This window comes from Jaculus jaculus, chromosome 1 (genome assembly GCF_020740685.1).
Source record: "Jaculus jaculus isolate mJacJac1 chromosome 1, mJacJac1.mat.Y.cur, whole genome shotgun sequence".
In the NCBI taxonomy this organism is placed as follows: Eukaryota; Metazoa; Chordata; class Mammalia; order Rodentia; family Dipodidae; genus Jaculus; species Jaculus jaculus.
In genome coordinates, this window is record NC_059102.1 from 223,179,379 (window position 1) to 223,191,405 (window position 12,027).

Below are 12,027 nucleotides of genomic sequence, written 5' to 3' on the forward strand. Positions count from 1 at the left end.
AACCACTGCAAACAAACTCCAGATGCATGCACCACCTTGTGTATCTCTGGCTTATGTGAGTCCTAGGGAATCAAACCAAGGTCTTTTGGCTTTGCAGGCAAATGCCTTAACCATTAAGTGATTTCTCCAGCCACTTTGTCATTTTATAATTGACTTTTTAAATTTGTTTGTTTGTTTTTGAGGCAGGGTCTCACTCTGGCCCAAGCTAACTTGAAACTGTAGCTCCAGGCTGGCCCAGAACTCTCAATCAAACCTCCTACCCCTGCCTACTGAGTTCTGGGATTAAAGGTGTGTACCACTAAGCCCAGCGGGATGAATTTTTTTTATCTTTCTTTCTCTAATTTTTTTTCTTTTCTTTTTTGAGACAGGCTCATATATCACAAACTGGCCTCAAACTCACTATGCAGCCAATAAAGACTATAAATTTATAATCCTTCTACCACCAATTCCCAGCTCAAATTGAATACAGGCCTGGCTTCATGTACACTAGGCAAGAACTCTACCAGCTGTTCTAGTGTCCAGCCCTCTTCTTTTGTCTTTTTAAACCAGAGTCTCACTCTGAAGCCAAGGCTGGCCTATATTCATGATCCTCCTGCCTCAGCCTCCTGAGAGCTAGGATTATAGGCTTGTGCCACTATGTTCACCCAACTCAATACATATACATACATGTGTGCATGGGTGTACATTTGTGTGTGTGTGTGTGTGTGTGTGTGTGTGTGTGTGTGCGTGCACATTTTCTTCCTGTACTGGTAATAGAAGCTAGGACCTCAGACATGCTAGGCTACTGCTTCCTGAGTGCTGGGATTAAAGGTGAGTGCCACTAAGCCCAACTGGATTTCTTTCTTTCTTTCTTTTTTTACTACATTATTTTATATTAAAAAATATTTCAGTGGGTCTGGAGGGATGGCTTAGTGGTTAAGGCATTTGCCTACAAAGCCAAAGGACCCATGTTTGACTCCCCAGGACCCACGTTAGCCAGATGCACAAGGTGGTGCACGTATCTGGAGTATGTTTGCAGTGGCTGGAGACCCTAGTGTGCCCATTTTCTCTCCCCCTCCCTCCCTCCCTTCCTCTCTCTTTCTCTATCAAATAAATAAATAAATATAAAAATAAATATTTTAGGACTTCTAGTTAAGATGTCACGTAGAAACAATGCCAAAGCAACCTAGAGGAGAAAAAGCCAAAAAGGCATAGTAGGCGTTTTCAATAAAATCATAGAAGAAAACTTCTTCCAAATTGGGAAAGAGATGCCAATGCAGATCCTTTAGAACTCCAAACAGACAAAACCTGGGAAGAACCTCTCCTCGCCATATTTTAATTAAACTACCAAACATACAAACCAAAGAAAATATAATTAAAGCAGTTAGGGAGAAAAGTCATGTCACATACAAAGGCAAGCCCATCAGGTTCACAGCAGATTATTCAACACAAACTTTAAAAGCCAGAAGGGCTTGTAATGATGTATTCCAAGTTCTGAAGGATAACAACTGTCAACCAAGATTACTTTATCCTGCAAAGCTATGTATTCAAATAGATGGAGAAATAAAGACATTCCACAACAAAAGCAGGCTAAAGGAATATTTGAAGACAAAACCAGCTGTATAGAAAATACTTAACAGGATCCTCCAGGCTGAAGGGATAGAAAAGCACACATATAAAGAACCTGGAAAAAACAAACCATACTCAAATACTAGTTAATGTAACAGAGCAAAGGCAAAACTGGCAGGATCCTTCAATTTTGTTGCCTCCAAGAAACTCACCTTTCTACAAAGTATGGACATTATCTTAGGGTGAAAGGTTAAAAAAACTGTTTCAAGCAAATGGGCCCAGAAACAAGCAGGGGTTGCTGTCCTAATTTCAGACAGGGTAACTTCAGACCAACACAAGTTAAGAAAGATAAGGAAGGTCACTTTATATTGATAAATGGAACACTCCAACAGGAGGACATTACAATCCTAAACATATATGCACCTAATATGGGGGCTCCCAACTTCATCAAACAAACATTATTAGAATTAAAGTCAGAGGTAACACCAGACACAGTTGTAAGTGTGTGATTTCAACACCCCACCCTCATCAACTGACAAGTCATCCTGGCAAAAAATAAACAGAGATTCATCTGGATTAAATGAGGTCATAGAACAAATGGAACTAACACATATATACAGGACATTTCATCCAAATGCTACAGAATACATGTTCTTTTCAACAGCACGTGGAACATTCTCTAAAATAGACCATATATTAGGACACAAAGCAAATCTTAACAAATACAGGAAAATTAAAATAATTCCTTCTATTCTATCTGATCACAATGGATCAAACTACAAATCAATAGCAAGAAAAGCCATAGAGCATACACAAACTCATGGAAACCAAACAATACACTACTAAATGCTGAATGGGTCAATGAAGAAATTAAGAAGGAAATTAAAAAATTCATATAGTCAAATGAGAACACAACATACCAAAACCTTTGGGACACAATGAAGGAAGGCAGTCCTAAGAGGGAAATTTATAGATTTAAGTGCCTATATTAAGAAACTAGAAAGGTTGTAAGTAAACAACTTAATGCTTCGCCTTAAAGCCTTGAAAAAAAAAGGACAAGGCAAACCAAAAATCAGTAGGTGGGAAGTAATAATAAAGATCAAGGAAGAAATTAATGAAATAGAAACAAAAAAAAACCCCACAATCCAAACAAATTAATGAAACAAAGAATTGGTTCTTTGAAATGATAAACAATATTGATGAACCCTTAGCAAATCTGACCAAAAGAAAAAGAGAAGAAGCCAGGCATGGTGGTGCACACCTTTAATCCCAGCACTGGGGAGGCAGAGGTAGGAGGGTTGCTGTGAGTTCGAGGCCACCCTGAGACTACATAGTGAATTCCAGGTCACCCTGGACTAGAGTGAGACCCTGCCTTGAAAAACAAACAAACAAGAAGAGACACAAATTAATAAAATTAGAGATGAAAAAGGCAGCATCACAACAGATACCAGAGAAATTAAAAAAATCATAGGGACATACCATAAGAACATATACTCCACTAAGTTTGAAAATCTGAAAAAAATGGATGATTTCCTTGATTTATATGACCTACCTAAATTAAATCAAGATGAGATTAACCACTTAAATAGACTGATAACAAGCATGGAGATTCAAGCAGTTATCAAAAATCTCCCAACTAAAAAATGTCCAGGCCCAGATGGACTCACTGCTGAATTTTAGAAGACCTTCATGGAAGAATTAACACCAATGCTTCTTAAACTTTTCTACAAAATAGAAAAGGAAGGAAGCCTATTAAGCTCCTTCTACAAAGCCAGTGTTGCAGTCCGGTTCGCATTGCTGGTAGAAATCACCCAACCAAGAGCAGCTTCTGGGAAAAAGAGATTTATTTTGGCTTACAGGCTCAAGGGGAAGCTCCACGATGGCAGGGGAAAACGATGGCATGAGCAGAGGGTGGACATCACCCCCTGGCCAACATAAGGTGGACAACAGCAACAGGAGAGTGTGCCAAACACTGGCATGGGGAACCTGGCTATAAAGCCCTTAAGCCCACCCCAAATAATACATTCCCTCCAGGAGGCATTAATTCCCAAATATCCATCAGCTGGGAACCTAGCATTCAGAACACCTAAGTTCATGGGGGACACCTGAATCAAACCACCACATTCTGCCCCTGGCCCCCATAAACTGATATCCATACATGATGTAAAATACAATGTGTTCATCTAACTTTAAAGGTCCCATAGTTTTATCAATTCCAATGATGTTCATACATCCCCATAGTCCAAGATCTTTTAACTGAGCCATAATACCAAAAAATAACCTCAAAAAAACCATAATGGCACAGAATAAATATTCACACTGCAAAAGATGGCATTGGGCATAGCAAAGAAACATTCAACCAATACAAGATTTAAAACAACCAGGGCAAACATCAAACTCTGTAGCTTCAAGTCCAGCAACTCTAGCCAGTGACAAATCTCCAAGTCCGATAATTCTAACCAGCAACAAGTCTCTGACATTCCAATTCCGCCCCTCCAGCTAGACTACTCACAGTCCTGGGATACTTCATCAGGGCCGGCAGCTCCTCAGCAGCCATCTCATGGTCCCGGCATCTCCACTGGGTCTCCACTGCAATCCACGGTTCATCCTCATGACCCCATGGGGTCTCTATGCAGGCAACCAGCAAACCTGCTTCACACTGCCCATGGCCATTTCCAAAACACAAGACCGTGTTGCAAACTCAATGATCCTCTTTCCAGCATTTTATACTCCACGATACCAGGTAGGTGCCAATTTGTTAATCCAGGGGAGAATAAAGCAGACTTTGAAGAACAGGGCACTCCTTGAGCACCCAGACCCCTTCAAAAGAGCTGACATTCTTCCTGTTGCCCCAGCGCAGGTCAGCTAGCCCAGTCTCAAAGGTTGTTATCTCTCAGTTGCAGCTGAACGGGCAGCAGTTCACCCAAAGATTTTCCTTTCTGTGCCATATCCCTCTGCACACACCAGTTCATTTCTACGCTAAGCAACCCTGCACAACTTCTCAGGACATGGGCACAAGAGCAAGCTTCTCACACAAACTGCTAGCCCAGTCTAGGCACAGCTCTTTCTCACCCTCATAAGCCAAACCTCACAGTCCATAGTTCTTACTGCATTCAGGTCTTAGAGCTCAGACCAGAATAGTCCATTAAGCTGTACTTACAGCACTGCAAGGCACCTCTTGGGCCAAGGTTTCAACTCCTTCCACTTTCCTCTTGAAAATCAGCTACAAAAGGCTGAAGCCACATAGTCAGGTGTCTAGCAGCAATCCCACTCCTTGGTACCACTTTACTGTTGCAGTCCAGTTCGCATTGCTGGTAGAAATCACCCAACCAAGAGCAGCTTCTGGGAAAAAGAGATTTATTTTGGCTTACAGGCTCGAGGGGAAGCTCCACGATGGCAGGGGAAAACGATGGCATGAGCAGAGGGTGGACGTCACCCCCTGGCCAACATAAGGTGGACCACAGCAACAGGAGAGTGTGCCAAACACTGGCATGGGGAACCTGGCTATAAAGCCCTTAAGCCCACCCCCAACAATACATTCCCTACAGGAGGCATTAATTCCCAAATATCCATCAGCTGGGAACCTAGCATTCAGAACACCTAAGTTTATGGGGGACACCTGAATCAAACCACCACAGCCAGTATCACCCTTATATCAAAACCAGACAGAGATAGAACAAAAAAAGAAAATTACAGGCCAATCTCCCTCATGAACATAGGTGCAAACGTTCTCAACAAAATATTGGCAAACAGAATACAATATATTAGAAAGATCATTCACCCTGACCAAGTAGGCTTTATCCCAGAGATGCAGGGATGGTTTAACATACACAAATCGATAAATGTAATACATTATATAAATGGACTGAAGGACAAAAATCACATGATCATCTCATTAGATGCAGAGAAAGCATTTGACATAAATCCAACATCACTTCATGATAAAAGTCCTACAAAGACTGGGAACAGAAAGAATATACCTCAACATAATAAAGGCTATTTATGACAAACCTATAGCCAACATAATACTGAATGGAGAAACAACTGAAGCTTTTCCACTAAAATCAGGAATAAGACAAAGGTGTCCACTGTCCCCACTTTTATTTAATATAGTACTGGAACTCTTAGCCATAGCAATAAAGCAAGAGACACACATAAAAGGAATACAGATTGGAACGGAAGATATCAAGTTATCATTATTTGCAGATGGCATGATTCTATATGTAAAGGACCCTAAAGACTACCGACAAACTGTAGAGCCATGTAGCAGGATACAAAATATACACAAAGAAGTCAGTAGTCTCCCTATATGCTAACAACAAACACACAGAGGATAAAATCAGAGAATCATCCCCATTCACAATTTTACTAAAAAAAAAAAAAAAAAAAAAAAAAAAAAGGCTGGGCATGGTGGCACACGCCTTTAATCCCAGCACTTGGGAGGCAGAGGTAGGAGGATCACTGTGAGTTCAAAGCCACCCTGAGACTACATAGTGAATTCCAGTTTAGCCTGGGCAAAAAGAGACTTTACTTCAAAAACCAAGGAAGTGAAGGATCTCTACAATGAAAACTTTAAAACACTCAAGTGAGAAATTGCAGAAGACGCTAGGAAATGGAAAGACATCCCTTATTCTTGGATTGGAAGAATTAATATTGTGAAAATGGGGGCTGGAGAGATGACTTAGCGGTTAAGTGCTTGCTTGTGAAGCCTAAGGATCCTGGTACAAGGCTCGATTCCCCAGGACCCACATTAGCCAGATGCACAAGGGGGTGCATGCATCTGGAGTTTGTTTGCAGTGGCTGGAGGCCCTGCCGTGCCCATTCTCTCCCTCCCTCCCTCCCTCTCTCTCTGTCTCTTTCTCTGTTGCTCTCAAATAAATAAATAAAAATGAAAAAAAGAAAATTTAACAAAAATCTTTTTTAAAAAATTGTGAAAATGGCAATCTTACCAAAAGCAGCCTGCATATTTAATGGTATCCCCATCAAAATTCCAATGGCATTATTCACAGAAAGAGAAAAAACAATCCAAAAATTCACTTGGAAGTACAAAAATCTTCGAATATCTACAACAATTTTAAGCAACAAACATAAGGCTGGTGGTATCACCATACCTGACTTTAACCTATACTGTAGAGCCATAGTAACAAAAACTGCATGGTACTGGCACAAAAACAGACACGTGGATCAATGGAACAAAACAGAGGACCCAGATGTAAGTCTGTAGCTACAGCCACCTGATCTATGCCAAAAATACTCATTGGAGAGAAGACAGCCTCTTCAGCAAATGGTGCTGGAAAAACTGGATATGCATGTGTAGCAGGATGAAAATAGATCCTTATCTCTCTCCATGAATAAGGATTAAGTTCAAATGGATCAAAGACCTTAGTATCAGACCTGAAACTCTGAAATGGCTATTGAAAAATAAGGAAAACCCATCAACATATTGGTATTGACAAAGACTTTCTGAATATAACCCCAATTGCTCAAAAACTAAAAGCACAGATCAACCACTGGGACCTCTTGAATTTACAAAGCTTTTGTAAGGTAAAGGACACTGTGAATAGAGCAAAGAGACAACCTACAGAATGGGAGAAAAGCAAAGAACTTAAAAAATTAAAGAATAGGGCTGGAGAGATGGCTTAGCAGTTAATCGCTTGCCTGTGAACCTAAGGATCCCAGTTTGAGGTTCAATATGTTTTACAATTATGGAAATTGTCAGAAAAAAATTAAAATTAAAAAATACATATTTTAGCCGGGCATGGTGGCACATGCCTTTAATCCCAGCACCCGGGAGGCAGAAGTAGGAGGATCGCTGTGAGTTCAAGGCCACCATGAGACAACATAGTGAATTCCAGGTTAGCCTGAACCACAGTGAGACCCTACCTCGAAAAACAAAACAAAACAACAACAAAAAAAACCATATATATGTATTTCAGTTGGGCACAATGGTACATGCTTTTAATCCCAGCACTCTGGACACAGTGGTACGTGTATTGCTGTGAGTTTGTGGGCACCCTGAGACTACACAGTTAATTCCAGGTCACTCTGGACCCTAGTGAGACCCTACCTCACAAAAAACCAAAAATCAAAACAAAATAAAATTATTGGGCTGAATTGCTGATAAGATTGCTTAGCAGTTAGGGTGCTTACTTGGGAAGCCTATGGACTTGTGTTTGACTCTCCAGGTCCCATATAAGCCATATGCCCAGTGAAACAAGCAAGGTCACACATGCACACAAGGGGGTACATGCATTTGGACTTGGTTTGTAGTGGCTCAAGGACCTGGCACACCAATTCTCTTACGTGCATTAAAAAAAAAAAGGCAGTCTGCCTGGCTTGCCTCAAAAAAAGAAATATTTTATTGGGGTGGAAAGATAGCTTAACAGTTAAAGCACTTGACTATAAAACCTAAGGACCCAGGTTTGATTCCCCAGTACCCACATAAGCCAGATGCACAAGATGGCACATGTATCTGGAGTTCATTTACAGTGGCTAGAGGCCCTGGCCTACCCAGTCTCCCTCTCCAAAAAATAATATGGTTTTAAAATGTCAATTATAAAAATTTAATTCAAATTAATAATTATTTTATTTATGTATTTATTTGAGAGAGTGAGAAAGAGGCAGATAGAGAGAGAAAATGGGTGTGTCAGGGCCTCTAGCTACTGCACACTCCAGACGCATGTGCCACCTCATGCATCTGGCTTATGTGGGTACTGGGGAATCAAGTCTGGGTCCTTAGGTTTCACAGGCAATCACCTTAACTGCTAAGCCATCTCTCTAGGCCCTTTTTTTCTTTTTTGTTTATTTGTTTTTTTGAGGTAGTGTCTCACTCTAGCATAGGCTAACCTGAATTGCAGTGGCTGGAGGCTCTAGCGCACCCATTCTTTCTCTCCTTTCTTTACCTATTTCTCTCAAATAGATAAACAAAAATATTTTTAATTTTTTTAATGATTAAGTGGGGACTGAGTGTGATAGCACATGCCTTTAATCCCAGCACTCAGAAGGCAGAGGTAGGGCAATAGCTGTGAGTTCAAGGCCAGCTTGGGACTACAGAGTAAATTCCTGGTCACCCTGGGGTAGGGTGACACCCTACTTGAAAAAACACCAAAAAAATTTTTTTAAAAGAACCCTACTATATGCCTGTCTGTCTTCCCTCTATTTCTTTGCTTGCAAATAAATAAATAAATAGTTTTAAAAAAAAATACAGGCTGGAGAGATGGCTCAGTGATTAAAGCGTTTGCCTGCAAAGCCTAATGACCTGGGTTTGATTCCCTAGTACCCACGTAAACCCAGATGCACAAAGTGGTGCATGCATATGTTCACTTGCAGTGGTTGGAGGCCCTGGCATGCCCACTTTCTCTTTGTCTTTCTTTTCTCTGATTGCAAATAAATAAACTTAAAAAAAAAAGACACCCCCCCCACAAAAATTTAGCAGACCACAGTGGCTCACACCTTTAATCCCAGCGCACAGAAGGCTAAGGTATAGTATCATGGTAAATTCCAGGTCAGCCTGGGCTACAGAGATCCTCTCTCAAACCTTCTTCTAAAATAACAACCACCATGTTGTTTTTGTTACTATCTGTGCATGGTGGTACATGACTGAAATCCCAACCATTCACAATGCTGAGGCTGGAGGATTATGAGTTCAGGAACAGCCTGCCCTTGACAGAGTAACAGAAAAGGCTGGGGCACAGCTCAGTGGTAGAGGGCTTCCTTATCATGTGTAAGGTGTTTCCATCTCCAGTGCTGCCAAATAACAATACTGTGATCTGTTCAGTTTCATTTGTGCTGTGGTATGTAAGTAAATCCCCTTTTCTTTTCCTTTCTTTTCTTTTTTTTGGGGGGAAGGTTGGCCTTTACTGTCACCGCAGCTCATGTAGCCCAGTTTGGCCTTCAAACTTGCTACATAGCTGAAGATGACCTTGAACTCCTGATCCTCTAGTTCACGTGGTGCTGGAGATGGAAACCAAGGCTTCATGAATACTAGGCCAAGCACTCTACCAACTTCTGGCACACTTCCCCACTCCCCACAGAGGCAGGTCTCACTCTAGCCCAGTCTGACTTGGAATTCACTCTGTATCCCAGGCTGGCCTCATACTCAGGGCGATCCTCCTTCCTCAGCCCACTTCTTGTTTTTTTTTTTTTTTTAATTAATTTATTTATTTGAGAGTGACAGACACAGAGAGAAAGACAGATAGAGGGAGAGAGAGAGAATGGGTGCGCCAGAGCTTCCAGCCTCTGCAAACGAGACGCGTGCACCCCCTTGTGCATCTGGCTAACGTGGGACCTGGGGAACCGAGCCTCGAACCGGGGTCCTTAGGCTTCACAGGCAAGCGCTTAACTGCTAAGCCATCTCTCCAGCCCCACTTCTTGTTTTTTTTTTTTTTTTTTTTTTTATGGGAAGGATTTATCTGGCTCTTGATTTAAGAGGACAGAAGATATAATAGGAAAGCATAGCAGGGTTCATGGCAGTAGGTATATAGGGCTAGACCTCCTAACATCTGGAAGCACAGGGTGGGGAAGGCTGGCATTCCTCATTTTGATATGTGTGTTGTGTCTGTGTATATGATGTGTGTAAGTATAGGTGCATGTGTATTACTGTGCATGTGTAAAGGTCAGAAGACAACTTTCAGGTAAGTAAGTCCCTGTCTTCCACCTCCTTTGAAGCAGGGTCTCACCTTGTTCTCCGCTGCTTTTGCCACAGAGTATGCACTGGATTCCCTTCTTCCCTCCTCACTGTAGGGATGACTGTGATTACAAACAACTGCCACAGCATCCACTGTTTAAGACTTTTCTTGCTGGGCATGGTGGCACATGCCTTTAATCCCAGAACTCGGGAGGCAGAGGTAGGAGGATCGCTGTGAGTTCAAGGCCACCCTGAGACTACATAGTGAATTCCAGGTCAGCCTAAGCTAGAGTGAGCCCCTACCTTGGGAAAAAAAAATTTTTTTCTTAATATTTTTATTGGGCTGGAGAGATGGCTTAGCAGTTAAGGCACTTGCCTGTGAGATCTAAGGACCCAGGTTTGATTCCCCAGTACTCAGATAAGCCAGAAGATATACAAAGTGGCACATGCATCTGGTGCACCCATTCTCTCTCTCTGCCTCCTTCTCAAATAAACAAACAATTTAAAAATATTTTTATTTTGATTTGTTTGTTTGCAAGAGAGAGAGCGCGCACACCAGGGCCCCAAGCCATTGCAAACACCAATATGCATGCGCCACTTTGTGCATCGAGCTTTATGTGGGTCCTGGGGAATTGAACCTGAGTCATTAGGCTTTCCAGGCAAGTGATTTAACCACTGAACCATCTTTTTCTCTCTCTCTTTTTTTTAAGTCACTCAATACAGTCAAGTTAGTACCATTTTTAGCCTCCTCCCTGTCCTCCTCTCTCCACAGGGCTCCTCCTTGTTGGAGTATATGGGTCGTGCATTGTGGGGTTAGCCTTTAGTTTTGGGTAGGAGGAAATGTCTCTGTGTGTCATGACCCAACGTGTGGCTCTGACATCCTTTCCGACCCCCTCTTCCACAAATTTCCATGAGCCATATTGGGTTCATATTAGGTCTGCTTCCATAATGAGATCTTGGGCACCTCTGTATCTCTGGTTTGGTAGGAGTTAATTGTTCTCTGTGTCTATCTCCTTCACCTTGTGCTGGTTCCCGGTTTGACAAGAAAACAGCATTTTTGCATGTTTCCCCAATTATTCTTAGTTTCAGCTGGGGCCCTTTTGAAGTATGATGGGGTGGTTCTCTCTAGGATCTGCGTCTATCTGAAAAAGGGAAGCAGATTCTCCAATAAAGAGTAAAGTTAGGGCTGGAGAGATGGTTTAGCGGTTAAGTGCTTGCCTGTGAAGCCTAAGGACCCCGGTTCGAGGCTCGGTTCCCCAGGTCCCATGTTAGCCAGATGCACAAGGGGGCGCACGCGTCTGGAGTTCGTTTGCAGAGGCTGGAAGCCCTGGCGCACCCATTCTCTCTCTCTCCCTCTATCTCTCTGTGTCTGTCGCTCTCAAATAAATTAAAAAAAAAAATTTAAAAAAAAAAAGAGTAAAGTTAGCACCAAGTAAATGTGATAACCATTGTATTTTAGAGAGAGTTTAATGATAGACATCTGGGTTGACACTAGCTCTTGGCTATTACAAATTGAGCAGCTAAAAAATGGTTGAGCTAATCTCTCTGAGCTGAGGTGTGGAGCTTTTAGGGTACATGCCCAGTAAGGGAATAACTGGGTCTGTTGATAACTCTTTAGTCAATTTTTTTTTAGAAGTCTCCATATGGCTTTCCAAAGTGGTTGTAACATTTTACATTCCCACCAACAGTGGATGAGGGTTCCTATTTCTCCACATCCTCACCAGCATTTGTTTGCATTTGATTTTTTGATGTTTGCTATCTTTACTGGGGTAAGGTGGAATCTCATAGTAGTTTTAATTTGCATTTCCCTAGTGATTAGGGATGATGAACATTTCCTTAGGTGTGTGTTTGCC

The 12,027-nt window shown here is 41.8% G+C and overlaps 1 protein-coding gene across 7 annotated transcripts in view; it reads right to left on the reverse strand.

Annotated features, from left to right (window-relative positions):
* Armc6 (armadillo repeat containing 6) overlaps positions 1-12,027 on the reverse strand; it is a 32,179-nt gene that overhangs the window by 15,609 nt on the left and 4,543 nt on the right. Inside the window, exon 1 of one of the 7 annotated variants that reach the window (XM_045147842.1) lies at positions 4,709-4,736. The exons of 5 other annotated variants lie outside the window; for them this stretch is intronic. The gene's annotated coding sequence lies outside the window, so the exon portion shown is untranslated. Of the gene's footprint in view, positions 1-4,708; positions 4,737-12,027 lie in introns of those variants that run through there. One more of the 7 variants, XM_045147856.1, reaches the window with a different exon arrangement.